This window comes from Rhipicephalus sanguineus, chromosome 9 (genome assembly GCF_013339695.2).
Source record: "Rhipicephalus sanguineus isolate Rsan-2018 chromosome 9, BIME_Rsan_1.4, whole genome shotgun sequence".
NCBI classification, from domain to species: Eukaryota; Metazoa; Arthropoda; class Arachnida; order Ixodida; family Ixodidae; genus Rhipicephalus; species Rhipicephalus sanguineus.
In genome coordinates this window covers 89,466,253-89,480,013 of record NC_051184.2, presented here as the reverse complement: position 1 = coordinate 89,480,013, position 13,761 = coordinate 89,466,253, and the positions used below count along the sequence as shown (strand labels likewise).

General features: G+C 45.1%; 1 protein-coding gene across 2 annotated transcripts in view; it reads right to left on the bottom strand.

The window, feature by feature from the left end:
- LOC119405994 (multiple PDZ domain protein) overlaps positions 1–13,761 on the bottom strand; it is a 352,266-nt gene that overhangs the window by 211,261 nt on the left and 127,244 nt on the right. The gene's annotated exons all lie outside the window — the stretch shown is intronic.

Below are 13,761 nucleotides of genomic sequence, written 5' to 3'. Positions count from 1 at the left end.
AGCTGTAATCTACCCACTTGTTCCACAGTTCAAACTGTGTGATGCCTGGTGTTATTTCACTTTTGTGCCTCACAATAATACATCTGTTAACATGATTCCTTGCCTGGCATGGCTCTGTGGTAGAATACTTGACTGCCATGCAGACAGAGTGCCTGGGTTTGATATCCCACTCAAGCCCTGGTCTTTTTTTTTTTCTCATTGTGCGCAATAACTGCGAAAGACACCGGCGGTGCCGGACAACTACGCCACCAAAATTGGCTAGCTCATAACAGCTTACGCTGTAGAAAGGTGCATAAAGGTATGCTGCCATTGTGCAAACTTGTGTGCATGTGTTACCAAAACTTAACACACTAGTGGTGCACTAAAACTATAGTACCGTTTGTCTTGCATGTGTCTTATTTCATTTCAAAGGTATGTTTTCTTTCTCTTCAAGTAGTAAGCCCTGCCTAGAATCAACCCATTCCTTATTTTATCATACCTGTTGGAACATCAAATTGCCACAACTCTAAGTCATCCTTTTTTTTGTTTCTATATGATACTCAAATTACTACACCATCTCTAAGCTTATTTAGCTGCATTAAACAGCATAAATGGTATACATTTCTATGAATCAGTGAGTTCAACTTTATTTTTAAACGTTTTTAACAATTCTTCAATGCAGGACATTGTGTGCCTTTTTCATACGGTTAAGTCCCATCAAAACTTCACAAATGGTGCAATGGCTCCTGTAAGACTTGTCATAAAAAAAAAAAACACGAGCAATGCCTGCATTTTACTGCAAAGGTATAAAATCGTCCAACTGTTACACCCTTTGACGTTAAGTTTGAAGGACTTTCGTACTTATTGCACTCATCGTTAGACACAATCTAATGAAACCAACAGACAATGAAGCTAAGGAAGGCGTAGGGGACATTATTTGTACATTTTAACTGTAGTATAGCAATTATAACGTACTAAATGGAAAAGAATTAAACTGTATGAAACATCAACTCGCCGAAGGTAGGGACCGAACCTACAACTTTCGAATAACACATCCGATGCTCAACCGCTTAGGCTACAGCAGCATTCGCTTTCCCATCCACTTTATTGGGTATTTATGTTTACGTAATCCTGGGAGTTTTAGCCAGCACCGCTTCCTGTGTCTTCAGTTCGTGTCATATCCGTGCAATTTCAACTCAAACACTTACATCAGAGCGAACATTACCCATAGTGGCCATATTCGTAGCATTACGACACAGTTATCTCAAGCAATTGTGCATACCTGCCGCTGTACTAAAAGTCTTGATGTTGCATTTCAACCCGTGAGCACTGTCTATCTGATAGCTTTACCAGTTTTTTTCTATCCTTTCGAGAGGTCCGCATAGGTTGCCACTGCCGCACCGCTTTTAAAAAATTCCACCTTCGTATTCAAGCGTGAGCCGGCCTGGTCATTATTTAGGTCAGATTCGGTTAAGTGCTTGAACCTGCTGATCATGCTAAATGCAGGATACTCTATTAACAACCCTTGTGATGTGTGAAAGCAGACCTTGAAGTTACTGTCTTCTACGTACCACTTACTGTTTCGCACTATTTTCTGCCTTTTCATGGCTCTCATTTCATGGCTTACATCATGAACACCTCATCTGGGCCTCATGACCACCTCATGAGCACCTCATTCAAGTTGACTACACTGGCGTTTAAAGGGTAACTTGTGGTCTGACATAACGTAAGCACTCACGTTAGAGCGCAGACGTCAGCATTATCGTAACGAAGTGCACTTTACATTGCGATGATGCGAATGTCATACGTAACGTCGTTAGTGTATACCTCGGGGGTCGAGCAACGCTTAAATATAACTTGCTGAATCATAGGAATACAAATGCAATGTTTATTAGACTGCTATAAAAGCAGAGCCAACACTGGAGCTACAACTGACATTAACCTGACATGACGCCTATATCGTAAGAGTACATATGTAATGTTTGTTTTTTTATAGGATTTGATAGCCAGCACTGCAACCACAATTGACGTTGCACCGCCATTACGCCTGAATAGGGTCTTTTGCCAAAGCAGCTTCAAGACCTGGCGTTGCTCTATGGTAGAATACCTGACTGCCACGCAGAATGCTTGGGTTCGATTCCTGCTGGGATCCTGATTTTTATTCTTTGCATTCGTTGGGTCAACACTGCCAATGTCAGTTTTTCTTAATGCTTTCGCATTAAGAAAAACGCTCTGTTCTGGAGTTTGCACATCCGTGTCTTGACTAACCTAGTTAAAACCTCGCAACAACCTAGAAGCAACCAGATGAGTCTTCAGAATTGTCCAGTTTCACTGTTTTAAGCCTAGCTCGACTTAGTGCAAGCTTCACCAATTTTTTTTTCAACCACTTTCCTGGTACTTATGTGTGCCAGAAATAATCCTGGGAGCAATTGGACAGCGCACCCTTCCTGTGTACTGCCGGCGTCATGTAGCGTGAAGACTCGAGTTGACCTCCCAGTTGTGCTTAGTTGTTTCTCACCCCGATTCCATTTCCCATCGTTGTCATTTCTTTATTCATTTTGTAAAAATTAAGCAATTCCCCTACGCTTTCATGCTCCTCATAGTCTGCTGGCTTCATTACAATTACAATTAATGGAAATCAAGCCCCGTGTTCTGCATGTATCTCGTGTCCTACATTTACCTTAATTTCTCGATTAGCAGAGAACTGCTGTTGATAATAGTGGCGTTTTAGACATCCTCAAAGATTGACCTTTCACTCGGACTGCCTTTAGTGCCCCTTTAATGACTGCAGATTTGTTTCACTGTAACCCCCATCCCTTTGTAATGCCCATCAAGGTCCTTTAAGGGATGTGAATAATGTGAATAGAAAAAAAAAACCGAGTACGCCATCGTTTTTGCATTTTGTGGCTGCAGTGGCTGGGATTCAAACCCATGACCTTGAGCTCAGAAGCAGAACGCCATGTGTCTGCAAAGCCATTGCAGTGTGTACATAGTTGCTTTCCCAAGTACCTCTCGAACATGTCAAAGATACAACAGAAGCAGAAACAACAGCTTTGAAAGACTGTTACAGGGCTTTTTAAAGGGACATTAAAGAGAAACAATGAATTGGTTTAGATTGATAAAGTGTGCTCCGAGAACTCTTGTGTAGTTTATTTCACCACCATAGGTTTATTAGAAGAGAAAACCAAGTTCAAAGTTTCATTTTTAAATTTCGCGCCGAAACTTTGTAATTCGTGACGTAAAAGACTTCAAAGAGCATTTAACGTATTTTGGCGCCACTGGCTCGACAAAATTTCTACAAACTCGTTATGTCAAGTCTCTGGCCCCCTCGGAGGGCAATGTACTTCGATTTAACCGATTAGGAACTACGTAGGCCCAAGCAGGCGCCGTCAAAAATATGTGACGTCACGGCAAATGGTGCGGGAATTCCAAGGTGGCGTTGCCACCTTTATTTTCTTTTTGCACGTTTTCTCGCTTATTAAGCGTCTTCCCGCAGAAAGTGTGGTGTTTTTGGTATCGTGGAAGACTACTTTACTAATGCGAGAAAAATAGTTTTGCTCATTAGTGTCCCTTTAAGAAGCGCAGCGTCCTCAGCTGACAACGCAAACGTAATAAATTTAGGCTGATGCCCACTTCTGTACACTGTAGGTAGAGTTGAAATGCTACATTTATTATGTCATTTGTCATAGTGACATTCACTAGATCATTAGTTCACCAAACAAAACGTACACTGGACTTTTGGCAGGCCCAACTAGGGCATTATAGTATATTCTGCTTTCCCCTTCAGATATTATGCAAGCTACAGCGAAGCAATCAAGTCTAACTAGAATGCTAGATAGCAACAAATGTAGATGAAAGAAATCCAGGGGCTAATAAAAACCTAACTAAACGAACAGGTGTAGGAAGTAGTTAGGCTAGCAAAGTGGTAAACCATTGTTAAGAAAATGCCATCCAGCTTGAAAGTAGCACAAGGCATACATTTGTAGCTGCTACTCTCTGGAGGATGACAAGATTTTCAGTTTAGTTTTCCCACACCTTACAGATTTATTTCAGCCTGATTTGCCATATCCCTGGTCAACCCTGGTCCTTCTAGTTTGTTGATAAATTTCACCTCAATCTCTCCTAGCCCTCAACACAATAAAGCAACCGACGATCTTATGTCCGATCATCTGACCAATACACCATTTTCAGCTGTGGGACTTTGAAAGAAAATCAGGTGGATTTTCTTCGCAACTTTTTGCGACAGCAGGATGGATGACAATGATTCCTTTCGCGAACACCTCATCAAAATATTGCTACAGGCCAGTGCTACTGAGGAGGTATACTCCGCTTCATACATCAGGTGCATTGCTGTGGAAGCTATGCAAGGAGTTTGGTCAGCAAAATGTGTAAGGCGACCTGCCTTGTGCTTGGCCTCCACGATTAGCTCCAGCTGTGCACAACTGGAGCTAATAGCCGAGGCCACGATCCAAAAACAGAGAGATGCTAATCAATCCAGATATAATTATTATATCTAGGGTTTAACATCCCAAAACCACGACAATCATGAGAGGCGCCGTAGTGGAGGGCTCAAAGTTTCGACCATCTGGGGTTCTTTAATGTGCACCTAAATCTAAGTACACGGGCCTCAAACATTTCCGCCTCCATCGAAAATGCAGCTGTTGTGGCCAGGATTCGATCCCGCAACCTTCGGGTCAGCAGTCGAGTGCCATAACCACTAGACCACCGTGGAGGGGCAAGCAATCCAGAACAACCTATTAACAGTATAAATAACAGGGTTTGTTTGTTTCTAAGGCACAAAGCATTTTTATTTATTACTCAGCCTAAAAACGAAAAAAAAAAATGTGGCCATCTTGCACTAAAGGGCACAAGGCTGAACCACAGCGGAGCTGGTGGTTTCCTAGGTAGTCCTGGCTTTTGCGAACTCGAACACGCTCATCAGGAGAGCAAGTAGGAATGTAGGTCATGGCTCAGCTGTTCTCTGACATATCGATTGCTTATCGATCAGTACTGATCGGCCATCAATTTTGTATTGATTGATTGGAAGAGCTTGATTCCACAGGACTATGATTATCCTAGTACGCATAGGCTTATCTGAGGGCTTACCAAGGCTTAAATAGATATAGATTCATTATCGATTGGTATCGATTAGTATCGTTTGGTCATTGTTTAGCAACGATCAAAATTCATTGAGTCTCAGTCATTAGATTACAAACCAATTTCAGCCTCAATTGGACTTAGCTTAATTAGCACATTTGGGCGGCATGTATTTACAAACTCAATTAGCCTTTGTCTTAATTAAGCTTAATTGGACTCGACATGGACACTAGTAGTTAGCATCACTTTGAACATGGCTTCACTATCCTGATTGGGATTCGACTTGAATTAATAGGGATTAATTAGGCTTTGGTTTAATTAGTCGGACTTATACTCAGCTTAATTAGCTAATACTATGCTTAATTAGTCTTGGTTAAACTTAATCGGGCTCATGTAAGCTTAACATGGCAAAGGCAAGCTAAGGAAGACTTAATTACGGTTGTCTTAATTAAACTCACCTTATTTAGGAGATATTAAGCTTATCTAGGCTTAATTAGATTTGGCTATACTTACCTTGGCCTAATTAGGCTCAACGTGACAAAGGTAAGCTGGGCCGAGTTTCTGTTCCCGCCATGCGGCATAACGAGAAGCTTAACCAGTTCTGCTATTAAAAACCACATTATGGGTGGTAAAATCACTTAACTCTTTCTTGGTTAGAATTAATCTATTGCAAGAAGGCTCGATAGCTTCCACAGTGCTGCACTTTGAGTTGCATGTATGAAATGGAATAAAGAAGTCGGTTGGTCAGAAATTACTATGACTGAGCTAAAGCTAGCTTGTGCCTGAAACCAGTTCTGCGCATGTTCTTGTAAACATATCTGTACATATCTATTTGTCCGAGTCTTTTTAAATAACCATGTTATCAAAAATGTAATTATTAAACAAATACTAAGTATCTCTATGCTTTTCTTCTTAGCTTCAGTGGCTGTTGGCTTTTGAAGCAGTTACAAGACTAAAGTACTGGTCCAATCTTCACCTCCCTTCTTCGCCATTCTCAAATGACGCACTTATCTAATGTCGATGACGTCTTGGACTGGTCTTCACGCAGCAAATGCCAGGGCGCTACAAGATCTGCACTCATTGCTCGGTCTCTGCTTGCACTTGAGTGAGACAATTTAAACACCAGACCATGATACGGTATGACTTACCTTGTCCTCAGCATGTCTATGCACTCCACACTTGGTGCATGTATGATATTACGACTCTCGATGTGGCACGGCGGAAGGAAGGCTGTGCTCATGTCAGACTGGGTGTACCACCAAACAAATAACGTGCACGCTACCAGCACAAATTTAAGTGCAGTTGGCTTTTGCGTAATACATCATGTCAGCCCATATGTGTATTCTTGAACCTGTATACAGTCAAACCTCGTTAATACGTACCCGCTTTAAACGTACTAACGGTTAAAACGTAGTTGCGACGAATCCCCGACCGAATCCCATAGAGCCCAATGCATTCGCTGACCGCTTAAGCCGTAGTGGTTCGCCCTATGCCTACCGGATAGTGCGTACCCTGCGTACCGCGATAACTTTTTGTGTCATAATATTTTACTGCGCCGCTCAACTTCCCGATGCCAGAATGTGCCGCCAAAGGTCTTCCGCCTTTTTGAGAAGTGCGCAGATCAGTCGATCCCCGATTCCGACTTCCGCGCGATTGCGGTGACGCCTTTGCGGGTAAGCATCGGGAAAGAACGAAGGCGAGGTGGCGGCCACCGACGAATGCGCCGACATGACTTATCGCCGACAACCTTATCACAATAAGTATCTTCAGCTATCTGCTCGGGCACGCGTGCAGCGCAGCGCTACTTTTTAAGCCTACTGCACGCTTTTATTAGGCGACAACCTGAACGCGCTGGGCCGCCGATCGCTGCCGCTTCGTTGTGCGCGACCGTCTTCAAGTCCGAAGTTGAATTAATGGCACTAATGCTCGGGCAGGGACGAAGAACTTCAGCCATGTACCAACTAGCCCGACAGCAAACGCTACTAAGCCGTCATCAGGCGCGCACCGCTTTGTAGAAGCGAAAGCAGATCGCTGTTGCGTAGTTAGCGTTGCGGGTCGCGGGCGCCGAGAAACCTCGCTGCATTGACGCTATCACGCTAAACGCACGTGTACGATACAGCAAGCGTAGCGCAGTTGTAACCATACTGCACGCTTTTATTAAGCGACCACCCAACGCGCCTCCGTCCGCTGCCAGGACCGATAGAGCATCGCGGAGTGCGCATCGCTTGCATGAAGCTCGTCATCGCTGCGTTAACCGAACAAGCTACTCGCCGCATCTTTGCACGATCTGGAGCGAAGTGGGTACGAACAACATTCCCACGATAAATGCGCGCGTGCGGCACAGCAAGCGACCCGGTAGTGACGGCGTGAGCCGAGTAGGCGACGCGCTGCACGCAACTAGCCGGGAGACGATCGGCGCCACGCGGCCGTACCGCGTTTCACTGGAACTGTGTCAGTTTTCGTTTAGTAGCAGATCGCGGTTAGACGCACGCACATATACCGCGGAAAGAAGCAGACACTGTCCGTTCTGTCGCTATGTCGGTCACTGCGTTGACCGCGTATCCCGGACCCTGCAATAGTTTCGAAATGCTCTTCGGCGTCGCCACTACGCGCTATCGGCCGGTCGTGCGAGTGTGCCAGGATCTTTTCTCCACTTTGGCAAAAAGAAAGAAAAGGCTTTGCGGTGGGTACTTTAGGCAATATTTGCTGTGGCACTCTATTTGCTGGCGGCGATGGCGTACGCTAGGAGATGCAAATTTGTACTTGGTGTTTAATGCGTACTACCGTTTGGTGTGTAGTTATGCCGCGTTCCCGGCAGGTACGTATTAACGAGGTTTCACTGTACATGTAATCCTATATGTGTATTCTTAAACCTGTATTCCTATACATGTTATCCTATATGCGTATTCCCAAACCTGTGTTCCTATACATGTATTTCTTACCTGTATTCCTATATGCGTAATTCTATATGTGTATTCTTAAGCTTGTATTCCTAAACCTGTATTTCTATACATGTATTCCTACACATACTAGGCAGCATACGCATAGGAATACAGTGTGTCTAGAAGTTGGCTGCCTCATGAATCTGCCTAACACTGTCATGCATTTAGCATAACAACTGTTTCTGTCAACTTTTCTTGATGCTAGCATTTAAATTCATGCTGATGGTCTGTGTGTGCGCCTCACACGGCGAACCTGTCACAGTGAAGTAAGTTTCCCGAGTGTTTTCACGCTGCCACTACCTGCACAATCTCAATCTTTTATGTGCCATTTTTTGCAGCCACGTAGATTCTCTCTCGGTGGACAGGGCGATTCCATATGAAAGGAACACATTATTAGCATTCAAGCAATGATTTAGTGCAAATGTATCAGCTGAAACGTTGGCACTCAGTCGTGCATAGTAAAATCTCATTAAATGAAAATGTGAAGGAACTGAAGAAATATGCTACACTTTATAAGTCTAATTAACTGCAGGAGCATTAGAAAAAAATGCAAGGGCCTCTAGTCACCAAGTCAAAAGTTGATTGACCTTTGTGATTTATTTCTCAAAACCTATACGGGTTCGTTGTTCACATTGTAGCAGACATAGCGTTGTTGTCAATTTATTGAGCACAGAGCACTGGATACAGCGATGAAGACGTAACATAGTGGACAAGACTATGCCTTGTGCTGTGTGCTTAAACTGACCAACAGTGACTTTACGTCTACTGCACTGTGCTGAAGGAACCCGCAAGAACTACAAAAGAACAATAAACTTTCTGCGTGGTCAGTAACCCGAAGTCTGTTTTTTATGATATGCTACCTGACCAGATGTTTTTGTTTGACCTGACTGCGTGCATGGTGGTGTTTTATGTAGATTTAGAAATGTTGTTGAAATGTCAATGCAGAATTTAGTTTTCTAAGAGAGAAAATTACAAGGCACTTTGGCATAGTATTTACGAAATTTAACTTGGAACTACGCTTATTGCTATGGCAGTAAAAATGCATCAATTCTCACTAGCTAGAGCCCTTGCACAACTCTTTTTAAGGATGCTATATTGCTACGTACCAGTGGCATCGTGGTCCACAAGACGAAGAAAAGGACGACAATAAGATAGACTGGCGCGAGCTGTTCCTATCAGCAGCGCTGCTCGGTGAACCACTTGCAAATACATCTGTTGCTAGTCCTTCGAGTCTCTGTTTATATTCCCCGTAACATATTTGGTGGAGCGGTGCGATCCCCGTCCTCGCCACGGAACTCCGCAGCGGGCGTTCGCTCTCGGCTTTCCACATGGCCTCTCAAGACTGGAATGCACCCACTCCGGTCGTCACGCCTCCTGTCCTGCCTTCCAACCAAGCGGCCGCAACAACTTTCGTGACGCTTTCCGTCTTGAAAGACCCTGGCGTGTTCTCGGGCCTCGAGGGTTCCGACGTCGACCAATGGCTGCGCCTTTACGAACGTGTCAGCGCCAGTTACAGGTGGGACCCCACACTCATGCTCGCGAATGTCATCTTTTACTTGGACGGAACCCCTCGTGTCTGGTTTGACACACACGAGCATGACATTACAAGCTGGGACAGCTTCAAGGAAAAGATCCATGAGCTTTTTGGAAACCCTTTTGGTCGTCGACAAGCCGCGAAGAATGAATTATCTACTCGCGCGCAAACTTCCACTGAGTCCTACATCAGTTATATTCAAAGTGTCCTAGCACTCTGCCGCAGAGCCGACGAAAACATGTCCGAGCCAGAAAAAGTTGCACACATCCTGAAGGGTATAGCCGACGACGCGTTTAACTTGCTGGTATTTAGCAACGTTACGTCTGTTGATGCGATCATTCAAGAATGTCGCCGCCTGGAACAGGCTAAAAGCAGACGCATCTCACATCAGTTCCAGCGCCTTCCGAATACCGCAGCGACGTCATCTTGCCTGGACTCATATCGTCCTCCAGACACTTGCGATAACTTGACATGACTCGTCCGACGTGAACTTGAAGCAGCCGCTCCTGCTACAGTGCCACCACCGCACCCTGACCACTCTCCTTCAATCCCCTTGCCCCTAATTCAAGCAGTCGTGCGACAGGAAATTGCCAGCATGGGTATTTGCTCCATTTCGACGCCTCCCCGTACCGACTTCCAGCAACAATTCACGACTCCACGTCCATTCCCCTCTGGCTCTCCATCAACATTCCGCAATCCGTCCGCATGGCGAACACATGATGACAAGCCCATTTGCTTCTCTTGTCACCGTATTGGGCATGTTTCTCGCCATTGCAGAAGTCGCTGGGGTCCTACTACACAAACTTTCCAGCGTTCTTTCAATGGCCGTCCCGTTTATCGTCATGCGACCAGCCCAGACCACTTTGCCCCTCAGGAACCTGTGATTGATCCCCGCTACTCCCGCTCACCATCGCCTCAACATCGCCAGTCTCGTTCTCCCCAGCCCCGCCGACCACCCTCGCCCGCTTTCCCACGACGCTCCTCGACGGAAAACTAAATGTTGCAGCCCCTGGAGGTGGCGCTGCATCAATGGGACTGACCGAAAATCCTCTATTGACCATACAGACGAAACAGAACCTTGTCGATGTACAAGTGGACGGTGTGCATGTGACTGCTCTTGTCGACACTGGGGCTCAACTTTCCGTCATGACCACTGATTTTCGCCGAAAGCTCAAGAAAGTCCTCACACCTGCGACGACTAAGTTCATCCGTGTTGCCGACGGGGGAACAGCATCTGTCGTTGGAATGTGCTCCGCTCATGTAAGCATCGCTGATCGCCACACAGTTGTTCTCTTCACCGTCCTTGAAAAATGCCCACATGACGTAATCCTAGGCCTCGACTTCCTGTCCGCACATTCTGCCCTCATTGACTGTTCGGCCAGTACACTCCGTCTTCACTTGCCCATAACAGACCCTGCTGCACCACGGCCGAGTCGCCTCTGCACTGCCCGATATGTTCGCCTTCCAGCCCAAACACAGACCTACGTCGAGTTCGTATCAAGACCACCAGTTCCCGACGGCGACTATATGCTGACACCTATCACCGATGTCCTCATCAGCCGCGGCATTACATTACCGCACACCGTTCTGTCTGTCACAGGGAACTCCACGTGCCTTCCAGTTGTCAATTTTAGCTTGACACCTCAAGTGCTGCCGCAAGGCATCTCTTTGGCATTGCTGTCCACCTTAGAAGACAACGCAGTGAATGCTTTCACGGTGGCCACTCCTTCCGACACCTCTGCCCAGCACCAATCCAATACTTGCCCCGACAGCGCAATTAAGTCGATGATTGCTTCTGATTTAACACCGCAGCAGACTGACGAGCTCCACCGGGTTCTACTGTCGTACATCGACGTTTTCGATCTCGGCGGCCGTCCATTGGGGCAAGCTACTGGTGTGACGCACCGCATAAACACTGGTGATGCGCCTCCTATCCATAGGCGTCCATATCTGTTTATATTCCCCATAACAATATTCTATAGACAAGTTCTGATCAGATGATGATTCTTTCTAAAAAAATAAACATAAACAGTGTTTGTGCTGCCAATCGTTCCTGACAATTTGTTGCACAATTTCCTGCAGCTTAGCTAACACATAAGTGGAAATTTTGGTTCCAATCCATCTAGCTTTTTTTTTTTTGTGTGTGTGTGTGTGTTAGCCAAATACAGACCTGACAGATTGCTGCAGTCTTGCAGGTGGTTTTCATGTCAGCTAATGAGACACTAAAGAAAACATTTTAATATATTCCAGAGTTTTACATGCCAAGACTGATGTGATTATGACGCCGATATGATTATGAGGCACTTTGTACTAGCTTGAGACGCTTTACCAATTTTGACCCCTCAGGTTTATTTAACGTGCACCTACACTAAAGAAAAACACTAAATTAGTTTAGTCTTCTAAAGGATCCTATCAAACCATAGCCCCAGTATGGTATCTTAATGTGCCGTCATAGATGCCAATGTATTTTTTCCGTAACGGACTGTTGTGGCTGGGTAAATATTTTTGAAACACGCCAGATATGGTTCTTCTAGAACGGGGTATGGTACATCTTCACCGGTTAAAAAAATTTTTCAACTAGGTCCTCACAAAATCCCTGAAAGCATGGCTAGCTGGTGTGAGAAACTTCACCACTATCTTTCTATGACGCTTCTTTTCTTGTCGTACCAGAAAATTTTTTGTTTACTAATACAATTTTAATTTTTGCTTTAGTGGCTGAAGCAACCTACAGGCTACTTAACTGACAACTACTTCCAGTCCAGCTCAATGAACAATGAACCCGTATGCGGTTCCGAAACGTCGGATAGTTTCATCAGGCTTGGTCAATGACCGTGTTTCATCTCATCCAATGCCTGACCAGACGAACTTTCGTCGAACTCTTCACTAAGAAATTTTGTTGAAGAAATTTTCCATTTACTGAGATTCCACTGTACCTGGTCTGTGTAGTCTTTCTACTTGTCTTATTTACTCAACTGTCACTGCTGGTCTTGAAGGCGAGCATGACGATAGCCCACGCTGTCAAAGTCGTTAACGTCACCCACAACCTCTGCTACCTTCGTTTAACCAACAATTACGCAAGTGGCTGCCTCATTTCAGCACACTGCAATGATGGGCTAGCTGGTATGCATCCCTATTAACATTGCCATTTCCTGTCTCCTTCCTTTGTCTAATTGCGCTTTGTACAAAGGCTATCACAGTTGCCTTGTGTTAAAAACTAACTATAAAATTTCATATTGGCTAGATTGAGTATTAGTGAGCAGCATAAAGAAAATCTCGGCAAAGCTGCAGGGCTGGTAATAGCGTAGTTTTCTTCCTAGCAGCATTTGAACAACATCTACACAGACGTGTACACCTGGTGGTATCAGTTGCTATGATGTGGGTCTAGACGTGCCGCCTCCGAGATGGTTTCTATGCCTCTGTTTCTGTGTGGTCATCAGGCTATTAAAGCAGATAGCTTTGTATCGATTTTCTGAAAGCTGACAATAAGACACTTAGCTAGATGAATCTATTGCTCGGACAGTTGGTCGGTCTGCCCGTGTCGCTTTCTTGCTCCAAGCACTAATTAATGCTTGAGCCAACTTGAGAAACGGGCAAAAATGAATGCTTAGCGCCGAAGACTGCACCACGCCATTACTGCTCAATGAGTGACAGTTCTTTCATTTATGTTGTGGTCAATTAAGGGTAGTGCAGGGGGGGGGGGGGGGGGGGCACCAGCCCCCTGAGACACTAACACCTGCCCCTGCTGACCCCCAACCCCATTTTTGTGAAACATAAGGTGACCTTACGACCAGCTCTTTTGGGAGATGCTCATGCATCCCTGATAAACATATCTCATGGTAGCTGCCCCCCCACCAACCACAATGAAAAACATTCTGGCACTGCCCCTTCTGTCATGTTAAATAGGACATCAGAGTGATGATACGAGCGAAAGATGGCTGGCACAAGCATTCATTTTTGCAGGTAGTGAATGTTGCATTGATAAAAAGGGAGGCTGGTTATAATGGGCTCTTGCTTTCACCTAAAGAGGTGGTCTTTTAGCGATGAAATTTTTGCAGATGCAGTGCATTTCAGCGCTAGTTTAACTTACAATGAAACTTGAATGCAGTTTCTGCCTGTTTCACTTGGAATAAATCCAAAGTGCAGCCTTTGTCGTATGTAAATACGAGCAGCATTGCCTGCAATCCCCAGGCTGACTACGGGCTGCTTGAG